The sequence below is a fragment of the Sciurus carolinensis genome, chromosome 2 (assembly GCF_902686445.1).
Source record: "Sciurus carolinensis chromosome 2, mSciCar1.2, whole genome shotgun sequence".
Lineage (NCBI taxonomy): Eukaryota > Metazoa > Chordata > Mammalia > Rodentia > Sciuridae > Sciurus > Sciurus carolinensis.
In genome coordinates, this window is record NC_062214.1 from 23565780 (window position 1) to 23585505 (window position 19726).

Genomic DNA, 19726 nt, shown 5'->3' on the forward strand with positions numbered 1-19726 from the left:
ACATTCTACTGTCACGTATAATTAAAGAGGAAAAATAAAAATAAAAGGTTAAAAAAACCGGGGCTGCACTTCAAAGACAGGTCTGAATACTGATTGGTGGTTAAGAGCAGACTGCCAATTTAGGTATAAGGGTAGCAAGAATGGGGGGCGGGGATTAGCAACATGCTATCTTTGCAGAAGATATAGTTCAACAAAGACACTGGCCAGAATAAGACAGTAAATTCACATGACAAAAAAACAATTAAAAAGCTGAGGTAAAGGCAGATTGCAAGAAGCCCTAGTTGCCCTTGACAACCAAATGGGTCACAACTTGACTCCCTTTTGCTGGAGACTAAGGAAAGAGAGATAGCATGCAGAAAATTATGACCCAGAGACTGGGGGGCAGGAGAACTGGGGAAAGGAAATTAAGTTCTGCCAATAACCAGACAAATGGTATTGGGCGAGTCATTCGCCTTCTTTGGGTTTCTCAGAGACTGATATTAACAGATATCTGCAGACCTCTCTAGCTCTCATCTTCCAGGAATCTTATTACCAGGTTATATAAGCAAATATGGGTCAAAGAAATACTGGGAAAGAAAGCTGAGTGAGAGATATGAGAATTGAGGGTGTTAAATGGGATTCAAGTTAAGACTGGGAAGAAGCCAGAAGGGAGCAATGGAAGGCTGAACAACAAAGAACCCAATCCTGCCCTTGCTATTAACTTGCTTTGTGGTCCTGGCTACATGTTGGCATCATTTCCCCACTGCCCAAATGGACCTTAGGGCTTTGTTCTGGTTAGTCACCCCCCTCTTCTGTCTCTTTCCCCTTGGTGATGCTGCTGTAGTCACCCTGCCTGCCTTCCAGTTACTCTACACACTTTTACTTCAGGGTCTTTTTACCTGACCTGTTCTTCTCTCAGTTTTCCAGAAACAATGTTTCTTCTCTTTTTTTCTCCTTGTTTATATTTCTTCATTTTCTATCTCCCCCACTAAAATAAGTTCCATGAAAACTCAGTCTTTATTTTGCTCACTACTGTATCACATCTCTAAGAGCAATATCAAGCATTTATTGAACGAATGCTCTTGTAAACTACTGGTGCCCTAAGGTCCTTTTTGATTCTTACATGCTATGACTTAACTTGGAACTGAGGAACACCTCAGAAGTTCCAAGCCTGGAGTGAGCTTAGGTTTAACCTCTCTTTCTGGCTCCAATATTTGAGATTTGCTTTATCTCAGGGGTTCTTCAAATGTCACACACACCCTAATGCACAGCTACATATGTGCATAAGTAAACAAATACCATTAATTCATGAATCATGAACTCATGAATATACATCATTTAGTTCATGAATTCAAAGTCATATGCTAAGTGTAAAAAATATTGTAAACATAATAACCTGGAATACTAGGTCCTCAAAAGTCTGGCTTACTTTGGTAACTTCACACTCCCATTTCTGAAATCCTATACTCTGGCTACACTGGACTGTTTTCCCTTCTCTGGAACATACAGTTAAGTCTCTTATATACTTAGTATCCCTTCCTCAAAGTTCCTAAAACACTACTCGTGCTTCTATTATACCAATCATCACTGTTGTCTACTTACTTTACCTGACTGTCTTCCTTAATTGTTTGTGTGTTTCAAAGACCTTAATGGTAATATTTGGCTCCTCCTTACCCACAAGACCTTATTCCTGTGACTGGCACAAATGTTCATGAAATTTGATGTTAACATAACCCCACAATTAAGAATGCTTCCTAACCTTCATTGGTAGATTTGATCAAGAACTTGTTCTTCATACTGTGTAAGTTTCCCTATGAACCACTATGGAACAGAGAGCAGGAGAAGAAAGGGGCTGAAGAGGAGGCTGGAAAGAAAGGAGAGAAACCTTGTCTTGCAGAACTTTGTCATGCTGAGGAGATGGGAATGATCTTTAGCAGGCTTTACAAGCAGAGAAGTGATAGGAGTAAGATCTCTCAAAACCCAGGAAAAGAGAAATGACATGCATTTCAGGGGCAAAGATGGGAGGTACACTGGTGAGTGAGTAATAATTAAAAACAGTCCCAGAGAAATATGATTAAGATCTGGCATTGATGGTAGTAGTGGAGATGGAAAGATGGGCAAAATATGTTTAGAGATAAAACAACATACTGAAAATAGTTGCCTACTTTACCCATCAGTGAACTGTCTCTGCACAAGATAAACTTCTTCCAAATGAACTCTGTATCTCTTTACATCCAATATGGCCCCAAGGGCAACCATGAGCAAGAAAAGGCCTCTTTGGCCAGGGAAAGGGGAAGAAGTCTAGGATTAGCAAAGACCAACTCACAGGCCACTAAGTAGGGCTAGAGGAAAGAGAGTTCAAGATATTCCTGATGGGTGTTATCTGCAGAAACTTTCATAAAGAGGCCAGGTCTGTGCCCTGACAGGTATCTTCCTGGGTTGGGACAGCTCTAGCCAGATTTAATACAAGAGGCTTTGATAGTTTAAGTGGCTCCATGTTAAGGAAAATTATCCAAAACTTGCCTGTAAGGCAAAAAGATGATTGTGTGACCTTTTAAAGTCACTTTTGGAACATTCTTTATTATGCATCTAAGAGCCACCTGACACTTGGAAAAGGGAATTTTGTTTGACTTACTCAAAAACTAATAGGGCTCAAATGTTTTATAATTCTGCAAAGTTATGTAGAAAATGAAGAAGATACACTTTCTTAACTCTATAAGTTACATTTTCAGAGGCTGGGGGGATAGCTCAGTCAGTAGAGTGCTTGCCTCGCAAGCCCAAGGCCCTGGGTTCGACCCCCGGCACCGCAAAAAAAAAAAAAAAAAGTTACATTTTCAGTAAGACATTAACTAATTGTGGATCTAGTTTAGCAATTTTATTATAGCAATCCTTTTTCACTTACAACCTAAATCCAGTTTCTCAGCTATTCTTTTTCTCCTGGTTTCCCTATTAATGAATTAAAACTTGATGTATAGTCATTGGATGTATGAAAATTATGCCTTGACAGGGGTATACACATCCACAGGCTTGCCTATGTCACAGGAACAAGAAAATGAGAGGCAAGAGAAGCCTGAAACTCAGGCAGAGGATGCCAGTGAAGTGTCATAGATGGTCACTTAGGAAATGACACAATTGACAGAAAGTCCAATGTAGAAGAAAGGACTCTAGGATGAGGGTCAGAACATCTGCCACTTGTTCATGGTGTGATCCTGGGCAATTACCGCCTTTTACTGGGTCTCAATTTCACAATTATAAAATAGGAAAGGTGGTCACAGTGGTGTTTTACAAACTATATTCCTGGGAACTCTGCAGGTTTAAGGGATATGCCTCAGGGGCTGTCTTTGGGAAGGTAATGGGGAGGCTGACCCATCAGGCCTACTGCTGTTGCTTCAACCAGAGAAGCTCTGTTTGGATGTTATATGTTTAAATTTTAAAAGGTTCCTTCCTAGGTAAACCTGATGACTGCCTGCTAAGGTTTCTTAATTCTGATATCCTAAAATTCCAAAAGTTTATGGCAAAAGATGTTGAGGAAAATTCAAAGACAAAAATATCTCCTCTCACTCGATGCCTCAAAAGATATCATTTAAAGAAGGTTCATTAAGTAATTCTTGGGGCTGGGGAGATAGCTCAGTTGGTAGAGTGCTTGCCTTGCAAGCACAAGGCCCTGGGTTCAATCCCCAGCACCACAAAAAAAAAAAAAAAAAAAAAATTCTCTAGCAGAGCCAGGCATGGTGGCACACACCTGTAATCCCAGCAACTCAGGAGGCTGAGGCAGGAGGATTGCAAATCAAAGCCAGCCTCAGCAAAAGTGAGGCACTAAGCAACCCAAGGGAGGGAGGGAGAGAGGGCACTACTGGTACCTTAGCGAGTTAGCAGGATTAGGGGGATAAACCATTAAGTACCTACCATAGTACCTGGCACACAATAGGCACAAAATAAATGTTACTCAAGGGGGAAAGGGCAAACTAGTACAACAGACTGAATGTGAATTCATATGTCAGGTAGGGAAGACTTAGGGACAAACCCCAGTTAGCAACAGACCAGAGTTAAAAGTTGATCAGAATGAGAATGAGTTGATTTGGAGAATCTTTTGTGCTATTCTAAGAGCATCTGGATCTTGTACCAGCCAAAGCAAATCAAACACAAGTGCTTATGGAGCACTTGTTTCTAAAACAAGTATGGGCTGTGTTATTGACACACGCCACAGGGGATTTGAGAAGGCTGTTGGCGGAGATGTTAAGAAAGCTGACATGCTTTCAGTTCCAATCTTTGCTACTGCATACATATGGGTGCACTTGACCTTGGCTCTAAAGAAAAAAAAACATGGAATGAGACACAAGAAACCTGGGCTCTGGTCTGAGCCTGAACCTGAACAAAATGCTTAATTTCTCAGGCCTCAGTTTTTTCTTTCATCTTCTGAACAATAATTCTCTATGTCCCATCAATTCTCAATTGATGGGACTATGGTTCACAAAGATTTAGGTAGTACTGGCAGGAAATGGAATTCAGAGTCCGCTGTATCCTCTCTCAGTATTAAAGGAGGGGGCTGGATCAGGTGGACCAAAGCATTTCTAGTGTTAAAAACTGAATGGTTCTTGGTGACTTAAAATTGGAGTTTCAAAAGCATTCTAAATACTCTTAGCACTAGACTGAGCCTAGCTGGTTGAAAACCTTCTCAAATAAATAAAATTCTCTACACCCAGGGCAAAAGCTGGAGCACAAACACAACTTGAGGGCCAGAAGGAGTGGGCAATGAATTTCATAGTTATCCCCAAACAGGCTCTTGGAGAAAACACTGCCTAACTTACCTTACAGACAGAAATGGGGAGGCCACAAAAAGAGAAACAGCTTGCCTGGAAATACCAAGTAGTAATGGAGCACAAACTGGGTCCTATGCTCATGGTTTCTCTCAGAGTTGCTAGCCACTTGGTCTTCAACCTTCCAAGCCATTTGACCCTCACTTTGATATTTCTTTTCCAAATGCTGAGGGTAGGTCACTGCCCCTGTAGCAGACTATCAACCTCTTCCAACACCTCCTCACTATAGATAATGGCTCCTTCTTTATATCTGCCGCTGCTACATCCTTAAGCAGGACTGAAGTTGAGGCTTCTCCTTTTGCCTCTCTTGATGATGCCTTAGGACCACAGACCAGTGTGCCTTTGGAGGCACAGAACAGGAAGGGACATCAATAATTACAGATCAACTTTTCATTTCATTCCATCCTTGCAAAGTTGAGGAAACAGGTTGGGGGTATGTATAGCTCAGTGGTGGAGTGTTTGCCTAGTATGCACAAGGGCATGGGTTTGATTCCCAGCACCACAAAATAAAAAATAAATTTTGAAAAAAAAAAAAAAAAAAAGCTGAGGAAACTGAGGCCCAGGAGTAAAATACTTTCCCAAGGTTGAGTTAGTAGAATAAGGTTAAGTGTCTGAGTCACCACATTCATTTTCAACACATGGTTTCACAATTTATTTCAATCACTGGTAATTGAATACCAATCCAGGCCAGGTTTTTTGTTCTTATTTGGTACAAAGGATTAAATCCAGGGGTGCCTAACCACTAAACCACATCCCCAGTCGTCTTTATTTTTTATTTTGAGACAGGGTCTCACTAGGTTGCTTAGGCTTGCTAAGTTGCTGAGGCTGGCTTTGAAGCCTCTTGAGCCACTAGGATTATAGGCATGTGCCAGTTGGCCAGAAGGGTGTGTGTGTGTGTGTGTGTGTGTGTGTGTGTGTGTGTGTGTTTAATCTATATTAGCATCATGATATCCATAGAAAGTAGAATTGTTCTCATTTTGCAGACGTGGACTGCAGCTCAGAGAGATAAGTCACTTAGGAAATAAAAGTCAGAGCAGAGTCAGATCTTGGTAAATCTGGTTCTAAAGTCCCCTCTCTTTCTCCAACATCAGATGGTCTAAAATTTTAAAAAATATACACAATGGTGGGGAAGATGCAGTTAAATAATCTTCCCAAAGATGTATATGGCATATCCCAGTTATACCATGGGTATCTTCTGTCTCTTGCCCTATACATTTAGTACAGTTAACTCTTCACAGGTTATTCTAATTGAGGAGATGGAAGTGGGTGATGATGAATACAAGGGTGGAAAGCAGAGATTCAGATACACAGATAATCCCAAAGAAGCAATTTGTTTTATGTTAATGGAGTCCTTTATATAATATATTTTCCCCCTGCATCTGCCCAATTAGACAAGTTCCCTTCATTTATCTCTTATTCATATCAGGATTCTAGCACCACAGTTGCTGATGGACCTTGGTTTCCCATTCTCCCACTCTTGCTATATTCTTAAATTCAGAATTCTGTCTCTCTGCCATAGCCAACATCCCCAGAACTACCTTCTAGTTGATCTGACCTATAGGACCTGTCAGTCCCTTTCTTGTTTGACTGATTTTTTGTTCTTGCAGTGAAAAGCAAGAAAGAGCCCCTTTAGTTTTAATGAAAATAGGGAAAATAGAGAGATTCAGGACCCAATAGGGCACAGAACATTTTTTTTTTCCTGGCATGCAATTCCTTTCCAGGAAGCGAGCTGGACCTTATTGCCTTGCTGTGACAGTAACCTTCAAGAAAGCCAGCTGTTTCTCAAACTAAAGTAATAAAATGTGGCCAAATTCCCTGGGTGTGGAGTGAATAGGGACAGCTATTTCTTATAGGAGCTGCTCTGGCAGTCTCCCTCATATTCCCCTTACAGAATTCTCTAGAAACCATGATGATTATATTGGCAGACAATGGGCCTCCTGACTTTTAAGATAGTAATTCCACTTTGATCAGACATTCATCTCTATACCTTGAAAGATGATAATACACTGTTACTGCTCCTGGACCTTCTCAGATTCTGTCTTCAAGTCCCATCACTAGAATTACTACCATTAATAGTCCCTTACATCAGTAGAGTATCATGGCTTTATACAGCACTTATTTGAAATATGTTTTACACAATAGGCTGGGCAGAAACTATTATTCTTTTTTTATAGAAGAGGAAACTAAAGACCACAGGTAAGTAACCAACAAGCCCAGGTATTGCTCAGAGGTCCCCCCAGCTCAATGTTATCAAAAGGATCTGCATTTTAAACCTTATTTATTATTTATTATTTAATGGAACCTAATATCTACTTAGAATCTCATTCATAATACGCAACAGAGCCAAGGCCCCCAAAGTCATCCTGAAGCCTCTGTATCAGTTAATTTTCCTCAGATCTCTGGTTCACCATGTGCCACCACACCCATAACTTCAATATAAAGCTCAGGCCTACCCACTTCCTGCCCAATGCTAACCTGGAATAGGCAGGATTCAGGCTGCCAAGCACTATGGGTCTAGCTCTTGCCCCATCTCTATGGGTGACACACACCATGGACCACTTGTCTCCCCTAGTATTCCTGAAGTAGGCCCTCTTTGAGGCTCCACAGGTTATTACATTACAAGGAATAATCTGACAGCCAACAGGTCTAGTCAAGCCTAAAGAAGAGTTTAATTTGGGCTCAAAAATCAATAGCCTAAGCCTTAACCAGAGAAAGAAAAGCAAATTAAACCCAAAACAAGAAGTTAGAAAACAATAAAGATTAAAGAAAGGAAATAGAATAGAAAAATTAAACAAAAAAATTGGTTCTTGGAAAATATCAGCAAAACTGACAAACCTAGAACTAGGCTAATTAAGAAAGAAAACACAAATTACCAAAACCAGAAATGAAATGGGAGATATTACTACTGATCTTACAGAAGTTAATAAATTTTAAGGAAATACTATGAATAATTTTACACCAACTAAGTAGACAACTTAGATGAAGTAGACAAATTCCTAGAAAGACAAATTATCAAAAGTAACTAAAAAAAAGAAATAGAAAATCTAAGTAGAATTCTAAATAGAAAAATCTGAGGAGGGAAAAAAAAAAAAAAACTGAATTAGTAATTTTAAACCCCCCCCCCCCAAAAGCCCAGGTCCACTTGGCTTCAAAGATGAATTCTGTCAAACATTTCAAGAAGAAATAATACCAAGCCTTTACAAACTTAGGAGGGAACATACTTGATTCATTCTACAAGGCCAATATTACCCTAATACCCAAACCAGACAGATACAAGAGTAATACAGACCTGGTGGTACATGCCTGCAATCCCAGCTAACCCAAGAAACTGAAGCAGAACCCACAAATTCAAGTCCATCCTGGGAAACTTAATAAGACTTTGTCTCAAAAGAAAAAATAAAAAGAGCTAGGGATCAATCCCCAGTAATGGGGGTAAGGTAGAGAGGGAGGAGGGAGGATACTAAAGATCAGTATCTCTCAGCAAATTTTAAATGAACTTAATTTTAAAATTTAAAATCAATTATAAAATTAATTATATGCTACAACCAAATGGGATTTATTCTAGGAATAGAAAGTTGGTTTAATAACTAAAAATAAAATTTACACACCATGTTAGTAGAACCAAGAACAAAAACCACACTATCTGCAAAATCCGACACCTATTCATAATAAAACTCTCAATAAATTAAGAAATACAAGAAACTTTCTTAGCCCAGTGAAAGGTACGTGCACACCTTTCACCTTGTACGTGAAAGGTACAAAATCTTAATGATGAAAGACTCAATACTCCCCTCACCCCCTGAACTGGAAACAAGGTAAGGCTATCTGTTTTGACCACTTCTATTTCAATACTGTATTAGACAGATGACTAGAAGTACCAGCTGGTCCAATCAGGCAGAGACTTAAAAAAAGAAAAAAATGGATGTCTGATTATGTCCCTTCTCTACTCAAAATTCTCCAGTGACTTCCTATTTCACTAAGAATAAAGTCCTACATGATTTGCCCCATCTACCTTAGTGACTTCTTTTCAATATTCCACTTTCCCCCTTGCTCACTTACTCTCTAGTCACACTGGCTTCCTTTTACGCCTAAAATACAATAAGCATGCTCCTGTTTCAGGGTCTCAGAACTAGCCAAACTCCAAACTGCTAGAATGTTATTCCCCAAGATACACATATACTTCACTACTTTAGTTCCAGCATATTTCTGGGTAGACTTTTTCTCAGGGAGCCTTCTTTGATAATCTAGTTGCTCCCTATTCCCTTTATCCAGCTTTATTGTTCTTCATATTTATTCATTTATACACTTTCTTCCACTAGAATATAAACTCAATGAATTAGAAATATGAGGGAACTTTCTTAGCTTGATAAAAACCACACACAAAAATGATGAAAACTGCATACTCTCCCTACCCACAAGAGAAAACTATTTTATTCACTGCTACATCTCAAATACCTAAAATGGTTCTCAGTTCATAGTAGAAATTCAACAAATACTCAGTAAATGAATCATGAACACATATCTTCAAAAAGAAAATTTTTATATTGGAGAATGAATTAAAAAGGGTTGGAAACTCCTGGCCCAAGAGGTTTAGAAGGATAGGGTTTTAGGTCATGGAAAAAGAGTCAAAGTAGGATAACATTAAAAACTTGGTTCTCTGAAGCCAAATTCTTTTGGGTTCTAAGATTAGCTCTTCTAATCACTGTGTACAGGTCCCTAAAATCTCAGTGATTTATAAAACAAGAATATCACCACCTACCTCCTGAGTTGCTATGAAAATGAAACAAATTCATGTACAGCATTCAGCATACTACCTGATAATATAGTAGAAGCCATAATTAATTAATGTAACATTTCTGAAAACTCTGGTTTCCAAAAGCAACTTAAAATAATAGTGGAAATTACATAGCCCCATCCCTATGTTACAGAAGCACACAGATATTTATAGGACCACTGCCCTCCAGTCTGCTGTTTTAACTTCCCTTTCTTATCATTTTCTTTCACCCCTCCCATTCCTAACAGTTTTCAGGTCTCACCTCCAGCAGCTATTAATATAGCACTTCCTCTCCCTTTTTTTTATGCTGCTTTTAATCTATGGGGGTGGGGGGATAGAAACCAGACTGCTAAATTTGTTATAAACAACACATAAAAATAAGAGTTAGCACCAGCTTAAGGATGACAATGCTTTGCTTCCATTGTGTTTTTTAGTTGGGTTCTGGAAAAATGAGGCTGTCAGATGGATAACAAGGAATGGAACCATTATATGGATACCTCCACATTATACATTTATTTATATAGAATCTTTTTTCATACATTCCATACTTATTTATATTGAACTTTTCTTTTTGTACAGGGAATCGAACCCAGGGGCACTTTACACTGAGCAACATCTCCAGTTCTTTTTATTTTTTATTTGAGACAGGGTCTCACTAAGTTGCTAAGGATCTCACTAAATGGCTGAGGCTGGCCTCCAACTTATAATTCTCCCACCTCAGCCTCCCAAGTAGCTGGGATTATGTGCCACTACATTCAGTCTCCAGTTCTTTTTATTTTTTATTTGAGACAGGGTCTCACTAAGTTGCTAAGGATCTCACTAAATGGCTGAGGCTGGCCTCCAACTTATAATTCTCCCACCTCAGCCTCCCAAGTAGCTGGGATTATGTGCCACTACATTCAGTCTCCAGTTCTTTTTATTTTTTATTTGAGACAGGGTCTCACTAAGTTGCTAAGGATCTCACTAAATGGCTGAGGCTGGCCTCCAACTTATAATTCTCCCACCTCAGCCTCCCAAGTAGCTGGGATTATGTGCCACTACATTCAGCTTGAAACCATTCATACTTTGAAACAGTAGTCAAACTGTTTCAGGAAAATAAGATCCACCCAGACTATGGAAAGGCCAGAAGCTATAGAAGTTTCTGTCCTTGGCTCTAACAAAATAAAAAGAGGTGTCAACAAGAGCCTGGAAATTCAGAGTAGGAAGAAAGACTGGAGTTGCCTATGTGAAGTCCAAGAGCACCAGTTGGGGATTAGATTCCTCTTGTGCCCCTTCAGGCAGATAGAGGGAAAAACAAAATGTCCATCTTTATAGTGCGATAAGAGTGGCCTTTACCACTCATCAAGGGAAAGAGCAAGATGACAGGAAACTGGAATGACTATAGCTTTCAATAAGATATGTAACTACAGTATATGTTCCTTTTTCACTAATTTGGTGAGGAAGGGAAGGGGGCAAGAAATCAAAGACAAAACAGGAACAGCTTTCTTCTGAGATGACAAGAGGGAAACAAAGCAACATCTCAGAAAAACCAGTGAGTGAGTGCAGACTCACACTAGGATGGACTCTTGAAAACTGCTTTAATATCTAAGCCAGCAGTGGCCTGCAGCCAGGGTATATGAATGCATTTAAAGCCACATTCTGCAACCCATATGCTAACCTGCAGCTATAAATGCTACCTGGCTTTGTCATCTGTGCCCTGGAATCCTTTTCCTTATGGAAAGACAGAACTGTGGGTAGGGTCAACAGGAGAAAGAGAGAAAGAGAAGGATATCTGAGATGTTCTGTAACAGAAACTCCTAAAGGAAAACCTTTCCTTTTACTTTGGTGAGTAGAGTGGCCAGGGGCTGAGATGCTGCAGATAGTTATAATGCTTTCTCCTCACTTTCTCCTCAGTTTCTTGTTTCATTCATGCTGCTTTATGGTTCACAACTTGGCATTTCTCATTTGATTCTCTACACAGCCCTGCATGGTTTTCACACACACAAAAGGGTGCGGGCAGGGAGGCACTCCAATTTTACAAATAGGGAAATGAAAATTGTCCAAGGGCTCACACTGAAAAATAGATTTAAAAAACCCGAGTTTTGCAACTTCAACCCAACTCCCCATTCTGTGTCAGTCAAATGTTCACAGGATCCATGTGTTAGACATTTTCTTCTCCTTCCAGTCCTATTTAGTTGGGTGTCTGCCTACATAAAAGTTTTTCCTATCTTTCAGCCTTTGACCACTTTCCTCCTAAAAATACTGTTGCTCAGAAGGGATCACTAACTAACTCCTGAACCCCTCAAATAACAGAATCCTTAAGGAGGTCTGTCTTCTTGAATTTTCTAACCAGGATACTAGAGGTGAGCAGCACAAGGAAAGCTATCAAGTCAGGAAAAACGAGGGTATTACTTATAGTTAGACTGACCTGGGTACTATAATCAGTTTTTATGAGGTGCCAGGCGTAAAACCTGAAAACTTACTCAGTTTCCTAAGCCTCCATTTCCTTATTTTAAAAATGGAATTTTGTCTAGATTAAAGGAAATCTAACAAAGTTAATATGTTGACTTCCTTTCCCTTATTCACCATCTGTGGGTCTTCCTTCTTCTTCCCTGACTTCCCATTCATACAGCCTTACTGTATCACTCAATCACCACCACCACTGATTACCACATTTTTCAGAACTAAGAGAATTATAGGATTTCCTAAAGCTGATCTAGGGGGTAGGTAGGTCATGGTAGATACTGAAGTCAAGAAAGTCTCTTAAGGGTTGTGGAGGTCATATTAAAAGAGCTTATGGAAGGACAGGTACAGCTGCTAGGTCCCAGGATACCCACCAGAAAGCAGATGACAGAGGCAAAAAAAAGTAGTGAGCCTGCTTTGCCTTACTAATAGAAAATGAAAACGACACTAGACATTCTCATGGCATCTCTAGGAAAGTGATCTCAATGCTATTCCCAGACCAGGCGGTTACCTATGCCAATATTCAATCTTAGTCATGGTGCAGGAAAGTAATCACCTAAGTTATCTGCACTAAGGGTAAAAATAATCCCCAAATTTGTTACCCTGTATCTTAGTCCTAGTTTGCCCAAAGTTGCCCAGGTACTCTCACTCACCAGTACTGAGGCTGGGCTTAGCCAGCTATTTCCTCCTTTGGGTTACAGGATTAGCAGCAATTGCTTTTGGGAACAGTCCTCACCTATAACAGAGAGAGAAGTCCATTAGGGGTCCTGTTCAGAATAGACATTAGGACAGTATAGGCATTTGAAGTTCCTGCCCTCCTACATTTTGCATCTTAAAGATAGGTTAATTATTAAATATCATTTCAGACAGAGAAAGTCCTATTAAAAAATTAAAGCAGGGTAAGGAAGGAAAGAAAGAAATGACAAGGAGAAAGAGTAAAATCTATTTCACATAAAACAGTCAGGGGTTGGGCATGGTGGTGCCTGCAATGCTGGCAGCTCGGGAGGCTGAGGTAGGAGGATTGCAAGTTCAAAGCCAGTCTCAGCAACAGTGAGGCATTAAGCAACTCAGTGAAACCCCATCTCTAAATAAAAAATACAAAAGAAGGCTGGGGATGTGGGTCAGTGGTTGAGTGCCCCTGAATTCAATCCCTGGTACAAAAAAAAAAAAAAAAAAAAAAAAAGTCAGGGAAGGCCTTTCCAAAGGATGACATCAGACAAAAACCTAAATAAAGTAAGCTGTAAGAAACCCAAATCTCTGGGGAAAAGTATCCCAAATGTTCATACTGTTAATCCTTCCTTTCCCTTTTCCACAACTGCAAATCCTTGTGTTTTGCTTTGGTTTTCCCTCTTAGGGCTCTATACTCAAAATGTTTTTTTCTTTATTCCCTATTGTGTTAACTTCTTTTTCTTCTTACCAATCTATCTACCTACATACCTACCTATCAAATGCTGGGTGAGAATCACCCCCAGGGCTTCATGCATGCCAGGCAAGCACTCTACCACTAAGTTCAGCCCTCAACTTCTTTTTAAGGATTGAATTATTAGGGCTGGGGTTGTAACTGAGAGGTAAGGTGCTTGCCTAGTGCATGGCACATTGTGAGGCCCTGGGGTCTATCCCTGCCACCAAAAAAAAAGAGGATCACATTATCTCCTCCGCTGTTGGAATATTTCTTAAAGATTAAAAATGACTGGCATTACAAGGACAGGCTGTCATAGTATTTCCCATCCTCCTACTCCAATCCACTGCATCCACACTGTGAAATTAATGGTCCTAATGACCCTCCCCCTGGCTCAAAAAAAAAAGTCAGGGTTCACAAAACAACTCATCCTTGCTCTCTAGGTATGCCATGATCTGGTCATCATCTGCCTTCACCTCTACTGAGCTTTCCAGCTCCCACACCTTTATCCATGCTAATGTTCACTTGTACCTATTCAAATCCTTCTTAATCTTCAAAGTTTGCAAATCTATGAAGTTATTCTGAATACTTTCTCACCACTCTACAGTCTTACTATGTACATGGTTCTGAATTAGGGCTTATGAAGAATGCAGATGACTGAGATTAGTCCTCATCCTTATGCCTCTTACGGTTCCACTGTTTCAACTTCCCACAAGTGACTGCTAATAATATTGGGCAGATCTAAAATTGAAAGAACTTTATATATTGTAAAAGTGGACAAAGAAATCAGTCTGACCAGGTCTCTGAAGTTTCACAGGAGTGAAGATTTAAACTAGACCTTGATACAGGGAAAGACACCATTAGGCACTATGGCTAGAAGTTAAGCAGTTAATCCTTGTAATATGAAGTAGGTGATGGCATGCCCATTTTATAGCCAAAGAATTGAAGATAGGTGAGGTTACATGTTTCATTCATGATCAAACAGACAGGAATGTGAACTTAGGCTTTTCCAAATCCTATGTGTTTCCTCTTACTTTATATAGGTCAGCCTTACTTCATTACAGAGCAACATGAAAGTAGGCCCAGATGAAACTGTTAAGTTTCCAGTATCTCAAAATTCAAATTACTTGACTTGGGGTAAGGGGTGCCTACTGCTATGTATTCCCTGTAAGACTGTGATCTTATGGCAGGATTAGGATCTTATTAAATATAACAGCCTATTATGGTTGGATGTGAGGTGTCCCCAAAAAGTTCACGTGTGAAACAGTGCAAGAACATTCAGGAGCAATGACTGGGTTGTGAGAGTCAATCCGATCAGTGATTTAATCCCCTGATAGGTATCACTGAGTGGTAAACTGAAGTGGTAGGGTGTAGCTGGAAGAGGTGGGATTTGGGGCGTGGCTTTGGGTATATATTTGTATATGTTGAGTGGAGATTTCCTGATCACCATGTAAGCTGCTTCCCTCTGCCACACTGTTCTGCCATGATGTCCTGCCTCTCCTTAAGCCCTGAGAAACAGCCTGCTGTCTGTAGATTAAGACCTCTGAAACTGTGAGCCCTCAAATAAAACTTTTCCTTTTCTACAGTTGCTCTGGTTGGGTCCTTTTTGTCACAGCAGCAAAAAAGCTGAATAAAACACAGTCCAATCAATCACCTGACAGCCTGGCAGGTAGGAGATACTGAGTATTTAAGGAACACATGTTTGGAGAAACACCTGCCCCACCAATCTGTTCTGAAGACTAAAAGAAAGGTCCAAAATCTCAAGCTCCATGTTCTGTCAGCCTCAATCTCTATCAATCTCAAGTATCTACTATGTTGGTTAGAGGTATCCTTTTCTTATTTTCAAGAGTAAGGGGAAAAATAAAAAATACGGGAAAATCCATGTGTGATTTTAGAAGAAAAAAATAAAGTAAGGGGGAAAGTAAGAGAAAAAAGGATAAGAGAAGTTAGGCAAGAATAGAGAAAACAGAGAAAGCAAAAAGGGGTGAAAGGAGAGAAGGTAAGGAAGGAGTCAAACAGAAAGAAAACATTGGGCAGCACTGAAATGTCTGAGGCCTAGAGTTTGAACAAGGATTCTTTTTCTTTCTGGTTCTAAAACGGAAGTTTTGTTCTGTTTTCTGTTTGGAGTTTTTGTGTGTGTTTTTTTGTTTGTTTGTTTGTTTGTTTTGTTTTTTGGTTTTTTTGTGGGCCTTGTGCTTGACAGGCAAGCACTCTATGAACTGAGCTATATCCCCAGCCCTTGTTTGTTTTTATAGTAGTAGAAAATTCCTTTTTATAAAGTTTAAATGAAGGGACAAACCCCAGACCATTCCATCAGCAGGAGGTGAAGTAAAACACTTAGGCTTCTCAGGGTTCCCATGCCAAGCCCTCATTAACTGCCCCAGCCAACCCCAGTCTGGTTGAGGCTGAAGACTGGAGAGGTCAAAAGATCAGCAGGTTCTTCCTCTATGTCATGGCCTCCTCCTCTACCAAGGTTACCTCAGACTAGTAAGACTATCCTTCCTTGGGGATACGCAGATACTGACATGATCTGGAGCCTTCCCCATAGTTTCATGTCATAAAAGCTTTGTTGAATCCTAAAAGGAAGATATTTCTTTCTGTTGAATCCTTCAAATGTATACAAGTGAACTGGCGAAGTCCCTTCAGAACTGTCTAAATCCTGGGTCTAGACCTTCAACTCTTTTTAGGTCTGATCTATACATTATATACATGTATCTCTCCTTGCTAAATCAGTAGAGAGGATACTGGGCTGAGAATCAGAAACCCTAAAATCTAGCTCCAGTTCGGTTTCTAATTCACTGTGTGACTGAACAAATCATTTCACCTTCTTGGACCCTTGTTTTCAGATCTATAAAATTAGGATGATCATATCTGCTCTTCTAAAGGATCAAAGAAGACTTCCAAGAACAAGTTAACTGTTGAAATCTATGGTTTGATATGAAGCACTAACAAAGGAAGGAATGACCTCTGTAACAGGTCTCTATAATAATCTTTTCAGTTAAAAGAATGTGCCGAGTGAAAAGAATTAGGAAGCACTAGGGCACTGTCACTGTCTATACCTCCATCAAAACAGGTACCAACCAAACCTAGAAAAAGCTCAAAAACTATATGCACACAATCCCAATAGGTACAAGCAGACATAAACTAAGAACCAGTTTTTGTCACCTTGTACCTAATAATTTGTGAACTAAGAAGTCACAAATTATTCAGGGAAAGTGACAGAAAGGCAAAATAATAAACTTAGTGATAAAGAGCCTATGCTCTAGATTAAGAGACACCTGGGTTTAAATCCCAGCTCTGACTCACTGGTTTTGTAATCTTAAGCAAGGTATTTATTTTCTGTGCCTCAGTTCCCTACATTTGATTTGGTTCCTGCTTTGTAAATGGGTCACTAAGAAAAAAATGACATACTATGGGAAAGTCCTTTAGGAGCGCCCCGCAATAACTACTCAATGGCAAATATTGTTATTCCATTCAAGTAACACAAAAGGATAAATACGAAGCTATAAGTTCTAAGAAAAGGAAAAAAATGTAACTTCCTACTGCTATGTGTAATGCCTTGTGCCCAAAGCCTTAATTACTCTCATTTATTCCTAATGACCTTTTAATGCCACAAAAATTATCCCCATCTTACAGAAGAGGAAACCAAGCCTCAGAGAAATAAAAGTACCTTGTCTAAAACTACACAGCTGGAAAGCAGAAATTACTGGTACCCAGATCTGCTCCCAAGTGTCTTTCACTATATATCTTGCACTTTCTTATTCCCAAAAATAAGTACCAAAATAGGAGCCAATAATAAAATTTTAGGAAACATCAAATTCTCCCATTTTGTACTTGGTTTTGCATGCCTGAAGCAAAGAAGGAAGGAATCCAAGTTCATCAACAGGTAGGGCTTGATATATCAGGCCCTCCCAAGGAGACCTCCTAAGGTGTTCCTTACTGAGTGTTTACAGGGGCTTTTATGACAACCTAAAGAAATGTTACTAACAAGTAGGCCTGTCCTGAATCAAAATACCTGATCAAAACGCCTTATACACGGATATGGACAGCTTTCCAAGAATCAGCATGTACTGTGTCCTGGGTATGTGCTCTGTCGGCATTTTTGGGAAGTACTCTAGTATGGCCCAGATAAGTACCAAGTTAGTCTAAAGAGAAATGTTTCTCACCTGGGCCATGTTATTATATTCAAGCATTCCATCTAAAAATAATAGGAACAGGTGCTACAAGAGTACAAGGAAACCAGGAATCTATAGCTGGAGGCTAGAGGAAGAAAGTCAAGAAATGAATATAAAGAGAAAATTATAGGAAGACAGGAGGACTTGGACTTAAAAAGGTGAGGAATCAAGCAAAAGGTCAGAGACAAGAAAAAGGGAGAACTTCAGGGAACAGAAGAGGAAAGACTGACAGAAAAAACATCATCTACATTTATAAAACTTTGGAGTCAGGGGAATGAAGGAAATTAAAAATAAGTCAGGAAAATTGGTTGAAAGAGGTGTTACTGGAGTGGCATCTTCCTCAGGGAAGGGGAAGCTCTTAGATTCTGGGTGGCAACCAAGGCAAGGGTGAACAGTCACAGGAGATAATCATAACCTAACAGCTCCAGGCTCCACAGGCAGGGCTCACCTGCAGATAGCATCTTACCCACTTATGCTACAATCAGCACTCGCAGGCTCACAACTGCCCAGAAGTAGAGAGTAAAAGAATGACACACAGCAAACAGTCCTTGCTTGTCCCATGAGCCAAGTTTGCCACTGTTTCAAGTGCCCTAACCTCTTAAAAGTCTCAAAAGTGTCTCAATCCTTCTATGAGGCCTGCTTTTCCCAGAATTGACCAAACCCTATGGTCTACCAGACTCCTCTCACTCATAAGGATACCTGACCTTGATGTTTTTGTCTGGAGTAATATACCAACTGGCTGATGTGGGGGTTAAAAAGATGACCTCACAACATAATAAAAATACAGCGAAGTCACAAAATGGCTCAGTAAAACACTACCCTACTCCCCAACAAAGACAGGTGTCAGGATACCCAGCATATCACAAAAGGAGGCCCGAAAGGACAGCTGGTTTCTTAATGACAGGAGATATTAAAACTCTTGAGCCCCAACTTATGTCCACATATAAGAACATAATGCATGCCATAAATAGATGAAACTCAATCCAGTCTTCATGCTGCCTGGAGGACCATCCAGAGAATACAACAGATGTGCAAGACAATCATTCTTGCCTCTGCAAATTCTGAGCACTAACAGCATTTCTCCTTCCTCAGCTAAAGCTATCTCCAGTTCTCCCCTCCTCCTCCTTTAGAAGAACCAACCCTGCAGGAATTATCAAGGGAGGCACAAGTAATTACTGTTTTCTTTTCTCCATGCTAATGAGACAGTTGGATGGTTCCCCTTCCCCCTCTTGAGCTGGGAGAATCTAAAGCTTTATAATCAGTAACCAACATACCAAAGCTAGGGCCACACAGTGCTCTGTGCAACTGAAACTGTGTTGAAGATAGTATTCTGTCCCTGATGAGGTCAGAGCTGAAAAGGTCCTAACTTTACAGAAAAAGAGGTTAGACCAGGGTAGGGAGATCTTTCCAAAGTCACAGAGAGAAGTCACTGGCAATTTCCTACTCCCAACCAGGGTACTTTCCACATCACCCTACAATATAGAATGATTTTGAAATTACTCTCAATATACAGTCTGGAACTGCAAGTTTCAAGTTCACATATCAACTCTGGAACAGGTATTTAAAAGCAATGACAAAGCTCTGCAGATGCAGACTTAGTCCAAGAAACCAGGTCTAAGGTGGAAGGCCAGGGTCTAAGACATGATTCCAATTTTACTCCCAAAATTAAAATCACAAGTGTACAATTATGCCCAAAAAATAAAATAAAAATCTGTGATTTTTAGTTGAGATTCAGCTCAATTATATGAAGACTAAAGGCACAAGGGATTTATCTGGACTTATCCTTAAGAATGAACTTCAGGTCTGGTGAATAAATGTACTCTGGAGTACAGAACACTAGCACCTCAGCACACAGATTAAAAAAAAAAAAAAAAAAAAAATTGAACCCAGCACTCTCAGGGGATTCAATACAAGGGTCCAAGGTGAAACAGGGAAACTAAAAGATACTAAAATGATATGAGAGCTTGTCATGTCCTGCCTAACCATGGTCAAAGAAAAAGGAAGATATGATCTCTAGGAAAAGGAACCAGCAGTTGCAAATGCTGTGCTAAGAAGAAAATGGTTAGGTTTTAAGCTGGAATAACTTATAAAATTTAACCAGGTTTGTTTTTTCAACCTGAAGACAGATTCCTACATTCCC

The 19726-nt window shown here is 39.8% G+C and overlaps 1 protein-coding gene across 4 annotated transcripts in view; it reads right to left on the reverse strand.

Moving 5' to 3' along the window:
• Positions 1-19726, reverse strand: part of Raly (RALY heterogeneous nuclear ribonucleoprotein) — a 72552-nt gene that overhangs the window by 31263 nt on the left and 21563 nt on the right. For 3 of the 4 annotated variants that reach the window (XM_047541059.1, XM_047541058.1, XM_047541061.1), the window contains exon 2: positions 12666-12748. The exons of the other annotated variant lie outside the window; for it this stretch is intronic. The gene's annotated coding sequence lies outside the window, so the exon portion shown is untranslated. The remainder of the gene's footprint in view (positions 1-12665; positions 12749-19726) is intronic. 4 annotated transcript variants of the gene reach the window in all.